Here is a 10648-nt window from a genome sequence, read left to right on the forward strand (position 1 = left end):
ATGTATGTGTATATGTATTAATGTATCATATATGTATATGCATGTATATGCATTAATGTATCATATATATGTTTTACATACATGCATATGTATGTATGTATATGCACGCATTAATGTATCATATATATGTGTGTGGGGGGGGGTGCGGGTGTGAAATTTCGAGTATTCCATTTCCAGGTGTCCGTTATTATTATTATTAGTAATAATAATAATAATTATGATATTTGTTAAGCACTTACTATGTGCCAGACACTGTACTATGTGCTGGAGTGGATACAAGCAAATTGACTTGGACACAATCCCTGTCCCACCTGGAGCTCACAATCTCAATCCCCATTTGACAGATGAGGTAACCGAGGCACAGAGAAGTGACTTGCCCAAGGTCACCCAGCAGGCATGTGGCAGAGCAGGATTAGAACCCATGACCTTCTGAATCCCGGGCCCACACTCTAGCCACTATACCTTGCTGCTTCTCTTCATAAATAGTCTTTAGCATTGCAAGCAGGAAAGTCCTAATCCAGCTGAGACTAATTCATATCTTCCTTATATCCATCAAGGGATCAGTGAAGGCAAAAACAATTATGATTAGGTACCATATATACCCTCCAGACGCTTAGGCACCGTTTTTAATAATAAGGCTGGGGTTGAATCGCAGGGTCATTTCACCTCTGAAAAATCTCAGGACAGTTAAGTGAATTCTTTATTGCTAGTCCCAACTGCCCAGCTTCTCCTGTTCTCTCATAAAAAAAAGAAACCACACACACACAGAACAAAACAAAACAAAACAAAAAGCTATCCAGGGCCCTTCACCATCCTGTGCCTTCCCAAGCAGGCAGCTATTCTGGTGGCAGACACGAAGTGGAAATGTGAGTCAGAAAGTAGGGCACATTCTTATCTGCATCACTCTCATGAAAAAAAAATATATATATACATATACATATGTATATGTATATATAAGAGCTAGGTTCTAGTTCTTGCTCTGTGTTTACTCATCATGGGTGCTGAGGTTTGACTCATGTCAATGTTTTCCTCCTGCTTGGGAAAGTACGATAAAATAACATAACAAACACATTTCTTGCCCATAATGAGCTAAGGTCTAACCAAACATAGGGAAATGCTTCACATCACGGTTGCCAAGCTATTGGACTTGTTAGCCCTTTTGACTTACAAAGCCACCTGAATCAGTGGAGGCACCACGGGGAAATAAGCAAATGCATTTGTTAAAGAAATGTGCAGAGTGCTGAACTAAGCATTGGAAAATCACCGTACTTGCATTTGCATCCTTTACTCACCTCTCCCACAGCCCGACAATACTTATGGACGTATTTGTAATTTATTGATCTCTATTAATGGCTGACTCCCCCTCTAGACTGTAAACTCGTTGTGGGTAGGGAATGAGTCTACTGACTCTGTTCATTCATTCATTTCATTCATTCAATTGTATTTACTGAGTGCTAACTGTGTGCAGAACACTGGGCTAAGCGCTTGGGAAAATGCAACAATAAACAGTGACGTTCCCTGTATTGTACTCTCCCAAGCTTGTAGTCCAGTTCTCTGCACATAGTAAGTGCTCAATAAATAGGATTACTGGCTTGATTGATTGATTGGAGGAGATACAGGACAATACAATGGGAAGCAGCATGGCATAGTGGAAAGAGCACAGGCCTGGGACTCAGGAAGTACTGAGTTCTAATCCCAGCTCCGCCATTTGTCTTCTGTGAGACTGGGGCAAGTTGCTTCACTTCTTCCTGCCTCAGTTACCTCATCTGTAAAATGGGGTTTGAGTTTGTGAGCCCCACGTGGGGCAAGGACTGTGTCCAACCTGCTTTGCTTCTATTCATTCCAGCGCTTAGTACATTGACAGGCACATGGTAGGCACTTAACAAATACCATCATTCTTATTATTACTACTATGACAATCAGGTCAGACCCATTCCCCGTCCCACCTGAGGCTCCAGGATAAAGCAAGAGGGAGAACATTATTATTATCGGTTCCCTTCCAACTATTTCCCTAACACAAAACCACCTTCCCAGCTCATTTGTCAAGCCTCATGTGTTTATGTCACTTCCTGTTTATTTTATTGAAGCAAAGTGGCCCGAATGGTAAAGAAATGCTACATCCTCCCCGAGGCTTTAGCTCTCGCTCTGTATTTACTCATCACTGGTACTGGGGTTTGATTCACATCAATTCTTTCCTCTTTATCAGCATCTTCTACTGTCTCCATTGCCCTGACTCATTCTTCATTATGTGATATTCCGTAGCATCTTCGAGTCCTTGACATTCCAAGTGAGGGTCACTGTATTTATGCAGTGCCAGTAGATCAGGAAAATATTCTTCCGTGTTTGCTTTGTTCTTCGCCATTGTTTTGCAAATTAGTCGACATGAAACAAAATAAGCGATAATGTGTTGTTATGGTAAAGGTTAATAAGTCCCTGATTATCTCTCCAGAATACACTCCCAGACACATTATTTAAATGGTTTGCCTTTTTGAACGAGCTGAGAAATGAACAAAACTTGTCTTGTGAAATAGATTAGTGGGGTGAAAAATATTAAGGCACCAAATAGAACCTTACTATTGCTGGGACGGGTGATAGATCAGATCAAATCAATCGACGGTATTTATTGAGCTACTACTCTGTATAGAGGACTGTACTAAGCACTTGGGACAGAACAATAGGGTTGTACCTACCCACTTGGGGCTTACATCCAGAGATGGATGAGGCTTTTAGGGTTTTATTCCGTGAGTACCTGCGTGTTTGAGCTTTTAACTTCCTGCAAAAGATGGCATGTGTAAGAAGGGAGAGGAGGTTGGCAACGATCTTCTAAATCTCAAACATTCATTTGGTTTGCTGGAATATAAGAAATCTTTGCCATCAAAAAAAACCCTGTAAAAACTAAGTTTAAACTTGCTTCTTCTTTCAATAGTGTGTTGAAGATTAAGAAGGTTCTACCTCTATGATTTACAAATTACTTATTCATATTAATGTCTGTCTCCTCCCCTAATAATAATAATGACATTTATTAAGTGCTTACTATGTGCAAAGCACTGTTCTAAGCGCTGGGGAGGTTACAAGGTGATCAGGTTGTCCCTTGGGGGGCTCACAGTCTTAATCCCTATTTTACAGATGAGGTCACTGAGGCCCAGAGAAGTTAAGTGACTTGCCCAAAGTCCCACAGCTGACAAGTGGCAGAGCCGGGATTAGAATTCAGTACCACTGACTCCCAAGCCCGGGCTCTTTCCACTGAGCTATGCTGCTTAGTCTGTACTAGTCTGTAAGCTCATTGTGGGCAGGGAATGAGTCCATTTACTGTCATATTGTACTCTCCCAAGCACTTACTACAATGCCCTCTCTCATAGTAAGTGGTCAATAAATACCACTGTATTGCTTGACATCGCTGATTTATTTAATGGTCTTTAGTTTTTTATTTCTGATTTTAGAGTTTGAGACTGTGATTTGGAATGAGTGATATACTACGTAGGATAAGATACCATCTGCTCCCAAAATTTAACAGTGATTCCAGGAGAATGATACCACAGATTGTGTTTATTCAACCCTTACTGTGCGCCAAACACTGTAATAAGAGGTGGGGTGATAAAATACTACCAGATCAGGCAATCTCCGTCATGGTGGACGTCCTAGTCTAATAATAATAATGATGGCATTTATTAAGTGCTTACTATGTGCAAAGCACTGTTCTAAGCTCTGGATAAATGATGGCATTTGTTTAGCGCTTACTATGTGTGAAGCACTGTTCTAAGTGCTGAGGGGGATACAAGTTAGCTTGTCCCACGTGGGGCTCACAGTCTTAATCCCCATTTTACAGATGAGGTAACTGAGGCTTAGAGGAATCAAACCACTTGTCCATGGTCAAACAGCAGGTGACTGGCAGAGCCAGGATTCGAACACAGGTCTTCTAGACTGTGAGCCCATTGTGGGCAGGGATTGTCTTTTTTTATTGCTGAATTGTACCTTTCAAGAGCTTAGTACAGTGCTCTGCTCACAGTAAGTGCTGAATAAATGATTGAGTGAAAGGTCTCCCAATTCTCAGCCGCTTCTTCTTTCCTTTAGCCACCCCATGCCTGAGGTGAACTCTAAAGAAGCGCATGGCCTGGGGGATTGAACACTGGCCTGGGTTTCAGAAGGACCTGGGTTCTAATCCCTGCTCCATCACCTGTCTTCTGGGTGACCTTGGGCAAGCCAGGTAACTTCTCTGTGTCTCAGTTACCTCTTCTGTAAAATGGGGATTAAGACTGTGAGCCCCACGTGAGACAACCTGATCACCTTGTATCTACTCCAGTGCTTAAAACAGTGCTTGACCCAGTAAGTGCTTAATAAATACCTTCATTATTATCATTATGAAATGAAGGAGCACCCATTGTAGTTTAGAGGTGACAAGGTGAATTATACTCTCCCAACCACTTAGTCCAGGGCTCTGCATACAGCAAGCGGACAATAAATTCATTCATTCATTCATTCAATCGTATTTATTGAGTGCTTACAGTGTGCAGAGCACTGTACTAAGCGTTTGGGAAGTACAAGTTGGCAACATATAGAGACAGTCCCTACCCAACAGCGGGCTCACAGTAATAAATATGATTGAACGAATGAAAGGTCAGTCTGCCAATCAAATTTACTGAGCGCTTACTGCGTGCAAAGTGTTGTATTAAGTGCTTGTGAGAGTACAATAAAATGATATAACAAATACATTCCTTCCTCCTGATGAGCTAAGGTCTAACCAAACATGGGGAAATGCTTCACACCATGGTTACCAAGCTATTGGATTTGTTAGCCCTTTTGACTTACAAAGTCCCCTGAATCAATACAATCATGAGGTCTTTGGTGAAATTAATGGATGATAAATTAATACAAGGAGCTAATTTATTTTCCTGTTTTTCTCCCCCTGTAGACTATAAGCTCCTTGTGGGCGGGGTTCATTGCTACCACCTCTGTCATATTTTTCCCCAGCACTTAGTACAGTGCTCTGTATGCTACCAACTGTGTTATGTGGTTATAGTGTACTCTTCCGAGTGCTTAGCACTGCGCTCTGCACACAGTACGTGCTTAATAAATATGATAGATTGATTGATGGATTGCCAATATAGAATGGTTCATCTCTAATCAGGAAAAGAGAGGCTCAGGTGAGCAGTCACAGACAGTTCTTCCAAACATCTTTTTTCCGCAGTCAGAGATATTGAACTATTGGGCCCATTGATCTGACACAGTACTTCTGGTCTTACATTCTTATGAGAAAGATTTCACAACTTCAGTGCCGACTTTTAAAACCAGGAAAGAGCTGAGTCTAAGCTAGTGCCCTCGATATTATTATCCAGTATGTTCTAAAGTAAAGAAAAAAAAATCTAACATCTCCCCGCACACTAGATCTCAATGGTGTCATCTCTAAGTCAGCTTCATTGGGAACTGGAGATGTTAGCAGAGAAGAGGGCAAGAGGAGGAAATCATTATTTACCTGTTAACAAGTAGGCACAGCTCTGTTTTTGAGAATGCAAAATCTGGGTCTTAAAATGTAATTTTTCCTTAAATGTGTCCCTTCAAAACCTCCAGGTGCCCCGTGTATTTTGAGGACTGGTATAGAATGTCATAGTTGTTCATAATGGAGAAGCAGCATGGCTTAGTGGACAGAGCACAGGCTTGGGATTCAGAAGTCATGGGTTCTAATTCTGACTCCCCCACTCATCAGCTGTGTGACTTTGGGCAAGCCACTTAATTTCTCCATGCTTCAGTTACCTCATCTGGAAAATGGGAATTTAAAGACTGTGAGCCCCACATGGATATGCTGATTACCTTATATCTACCCTAGAGCTTAGAACAGTGCTTGGCACATAGTAAGCGCTTAACAAATGCCATCATTATCATTATTATAATAGTAGATTCAGAGATGACGATCTCATATCGAGCCCCACCCGGGGAATCTCTCCCCCACAGTATCAGGCGCTCAACCAACGAGCCCTTAACCAGGGATTCAATTCCCTTTTTAATCAGGGCGCTCAAATGACATGTTCCAAAAGTAAAACCAAACACCACTGTTACACTGGAAAGCGCTATTTTATTTTAAGAGAAGCAGCATGGCTCAGTGGAAAGAGCCCGGGCTTTGGAGTCAGAGGTCATGGGTGCAAATCCCGGCTCAGCCAATTGTCAGCTGTGTGACTTTGGGCAAGTTACTCAACTTCTCTGTGACTCAGTTACCTCATCTGTAAAATGGGGATTAAGACTGTGAGCACCCTGTGGGACAAGCTGATCACCCTGTAACTTCCCCAGTGCTTAGAACAGTGCTTTGCACATAGTAAGCGCTTAATACATGCCATTATTATTATTATTATTATTATTATTATTATTATTATTATCATTATTACTATTATACTAAAACAGGAATTAGGTCTATACGCCTGCACACACAAACACACACATACACACACATTGTGTGTGTATGATATAGTGTATATATACACTATATATCCTAGTATATCATCTAGGATGATGTACTGCTTCCATTAGGATTCAGCATCTTGGCATAGTGGATAGAGCACGGGTCTGACAGTCAGAAGGTCATGGGTTCTAATCCCAGCTCCGCCACTTATCTGCTGTGTAACCTTGGGCAAGTCACATCACTTCTCTGGGCCTCAGTTACTTCATCTGTAAAATGGGGGTTGAGACTGTGACACTCATGTGTGACAGGGACTGTGTCTAGCCTGATTTGCTTGTACCTACCCCAAAGCTTAGCACAGTGTCTGGCACATAGTAAGTGTTTAGGATATACCATGTGTGTGTGTGTTGTGCACACACGATGCACAACACCTATAGTTACCAAACCAAATGGTTTTCCCCACGTCCCGGTGAAGATGATCCCACGTTGGAGGAGTTTCAAGGAGTCTTGCAGCTGGTTGGCATCATGATTCAAGTCTTAGGTGTTGGGCTGCGACAGCTTTAGTTGTCTTAGTGTCTGGCTTAGGTGGTTCCAAGCTGGGCAAGCGAGGGCCAGTTCTTTCCCCCTTTTTTCTGTAGTTCTGGGTGGGAGGTTGAAGGATGTCTTCTGCTAGTTATTGGGCAATCCCTCCCCCCTGGATTTATTCCCCCTGGGGCATAGCCCCATCCAGCAGCCTTTCTCCTGCCCAGCAAAGCAATTTAGCCCCTCCTTAAGCCCTCTGCAAAGCAATTCGGTTCCTCCCCAACAATTCAGGTCCTCAAAACTCCTCAGAAAGATAATACAGTTTCACCTCTAAATCGTCCTTTGGCCTTGTTGCTCCTGGAATCAAGTAATATGAGATGGAGTCATCCTTTGGTCTTGTTGATGATGATGATGATGATGGCATTTGTTAAGCGCTTACTATGTGCAGAGCACTGTTCTAAGCGCTGGGGAATTTACAAGATGATCAGGTTGCCCCACGTGGGACTCAGTCTTAATCCCCATTTTCCAGATGAGGTAACTGAGGCCCAGAGAAGTAAAGTGACTTGCCCAAAGTCACACAGCTGACGAGTGGCGGAGCCGGGATTTGAACCCATGACCTCTGACTCCAAAGCCCGGGCTCTTTCCACTGAGCCACGCTGCTTCTCTATAATGACATTTGTTAAGTGCTTACTATGTGCAAAGCACTGTTCTAAGTGCTGGGGAGGTTACAAGGTGATCAGGTTGTCCCACAGGGGGCTTACAGTCTTAAACCCCATTTGACAGATGAGGGAACTGAGGCCCAGAGAAGTGAAGTGACTTGCCCAAAGTCACACAGCTGACAAGTGGTGGAGCCAGGATTTGAACCCATGACCTCTGACTCCAAAGCCCGGGCTCTTTCCATTGAGCCATGCTGCTTCTTCATGATGAAGAAGCATGAGGTCTTGTTGCCCTCCGGGGTCATATGATGCAAGATGGAGTCACTCTCGCTCACCACAGTATCTATCCCAACTCTTAGTAGAGTGCCCAGCACATAGTAAGCGCTTAACAAATGCTATTGAAAAGCGATACGATCAAACCTGATTCCACTCTCCAAAGTTTCCTTTTCTGTCAGTTCACCTTTTCCTTTTTCGAATGGGTGAACTCTTGGATCCTGAGGGGACTTCTTAAAGTTTTCACCATTTGGGGCTCTCTCTTCCTAGCCAAATAAAGTGGCTGGCCAAGGAAAATGGTCCAGCCGTCTAATTCTTCGGAAGACTGGATGTTAAAATCAGTCCAAACTCACAAATGCCACACAAGAAGCGACATGGCTTAATGGCAAGGTGCAGCCTGGCCTAGTGAAAAGATCATGGGCTTGGGACCTGGGTTTTAATCCCTGGCTCGACCACTGGTCTGCTTTGTGACCTTGGGCAACTCACTTCACTTCTCTGTGCCTCAGTTTCCTCAACCGTATAATGGCAATTCGACCCTATTCCCTCCTCCTTCAACTGTGAGCCCTTTGTGGGACAGGGACTGTGTACATCATGATACATTTGTAACTACCCCAGTACTTAGAACAGCACTTGACATTTACTAAACACTTAACAAATGACATTTAAAAAACCCCCAACAAACTGCACACAGTGAGTGTGATGTTTCTCCTATGGTACAAATATAAAAATCAATCAAAATCAATCTCTTAATCGATGGTGTTTATTGAGCACTTCCTGTGTGCAATGCATTGTACTAAGTGGTTAGGACAAGCACAATATAACAGAATTGGAACGTTTAAGTAACCTTTTATTCATCCTTTCGCTTATTGTTGTTTTTAAATCTGCCTAAACCATACTGTTAAAGTTATGTTTGAAAGAGGTGCAAATAATCAGTTACCCAACAGAAATTGTTTTTCATCCTTTCCTCTGTTAAAGAGGGGACCCAATGCTTTACAGAGTGATGGCAAAGAAGTGGAAAAGATCCAAAATGAAAAGTAACGGCGGCCTATATCAGCTGATAAGTTCCCAAGCCATTCTGCTGAACTGGTTCAAACGATGTTACAGTTCACTGCAGAGTGGAACAAACATGATAGATTTTTGCTAGAGAAAGTTTTTTGTCATTGTATAATAATCCAACAGCTAATCATCCAGAGATGGATGATTTATTAATGGAGCAAGGGAACTTGAAAAAAAAAAGTACAAGAAAGATTTTCCAGCAGAAAATGACTATGAGAGGAGATAATTTTCTTCCCGAAGAGGTGGCTGTGTTATCTCTTAGAAAAACTGCTCTGTTGTCTCTCCTTTGGTACATTGAGCCAATCGGGTGTTACACATGAACAACTTGCATTAGGGAAATAAAGAAGCAAGGTTTTGGTCCCAACTTCTTGAAACTGTAAAATGAAACCAGAAAGTCCCAGGAAAAATGGAACACTACATGCCAGGAGGAACAAACTGGACAATTTGGGCATGTTAAGATGGTTCATCCATCTCATGAGCATGGAGGTCTAGATATTTCATTCATTCATTCATTCATTCAATCGTACTTATTGAACACTTACTGTGTGCAGAGCACTGTACTAAGCACTTGGGAAGTACAAGTTATTTCTCAAGTGGTCTTACCAACCATCCTACTTGCTCTATTGGAGACAGAATGGACCATCGCTGACATTAAATCAGTTTGAAAGTGCTCTTTTTCCACACACTTCTAAAGTGTGAAGCACTGCACTGAATTTCTGGGAAAGTACAACAGAATTGAAATATGTTCGCTGCCCTCGAGAAGGTTACCATTTAATTTGACCAATCATCCATCCAAGATGGCTTCCAGTAGGATGCAGGATCTTGGCATAGTGGATAGAGCACAGGCCTAGGAATCAGAAGGTCATGGGTTCTAATCCCAGCTCCGCCACTTATCTGCTGTGTGACCTTGGGCAAGTCACATCACTTCTCTGGGCCTCAGTTACCTCGTCTGTAAAATAGGGATTGGGACTGTGACACTCATGTGTGATAGGGACTGTGTCCGGCCTGATTTGCTTGTATCTACCCCAGAGCTTAGTACAGTGTCTGGCACATAGTAAGTGTTTAGGAAATACCATAATTATTATTTTCTTTGTTAGATCACAGGATAAATCTTCCTGAAATAACTCAGTGATAGAGTGGAGGTATAATAACTCTTTATTTCTGGACCAAATCCCATTATTAAGAGCAGTAAGTTCATAGGTGAGACCAAGAGGTTTGTAGAAGAATGAAAGTGAACAGTACTACCAGTGGTATTTGAGCACTAACTGTGTGCTGAACACTACACTAAGCACTTGGGAGAGAACACAGCACTGATAGACCCATTCCCTGCCCACGATGAGCTTGCTGTGTAGAATGAGTTTAGTATAGTGCTCTGCACACATTAAGCACTCAATAAATACATTTGGTTGATTGATTGATTGATTAAATTAGGTGTTTCTTTTTATCGTTTTCCCAAGGGTGAAGATAAGAAGAAAAATGCCCAGGATTGGGTTGTCTTTAATAAGGAGCATCGAAGGGCAGAATTTAGAGACAACACAGAAAGGGTTTTCCACTGACTCCAGAAAAGGGCCAGAGAAGCCAAAGTGGCAGTATTATCACTATGGAAGATGGATGTAGTGGAACTTCTAATTTATTTAGCATCCAGAATTTCAATTTTAATTAGGATTCCTTTGTCACGCCATCCATCAAACACACTTGAAGAAATGGAATTTAACCACAAAGTTTCTGTTGCCCAAGGCATATTTTTAATACACTT

This window comes from Tachyglossus aculeatus, chromosome 2 (assembly GCF_015852505.1).
Source record: "Tachyglossus aculeatus isolate mTacAcu1 chromosome 2, mTacAcu1.pri, whole genome shotgun sequence".
Classification (NCBI taxonomy): domain Eukaryota; kingdom Metazoa; phylum Chordata; class Mammalia; order Monotremata; family Tachyglossidae; genus Tachyglossus; species Tachyglossus aculeatus.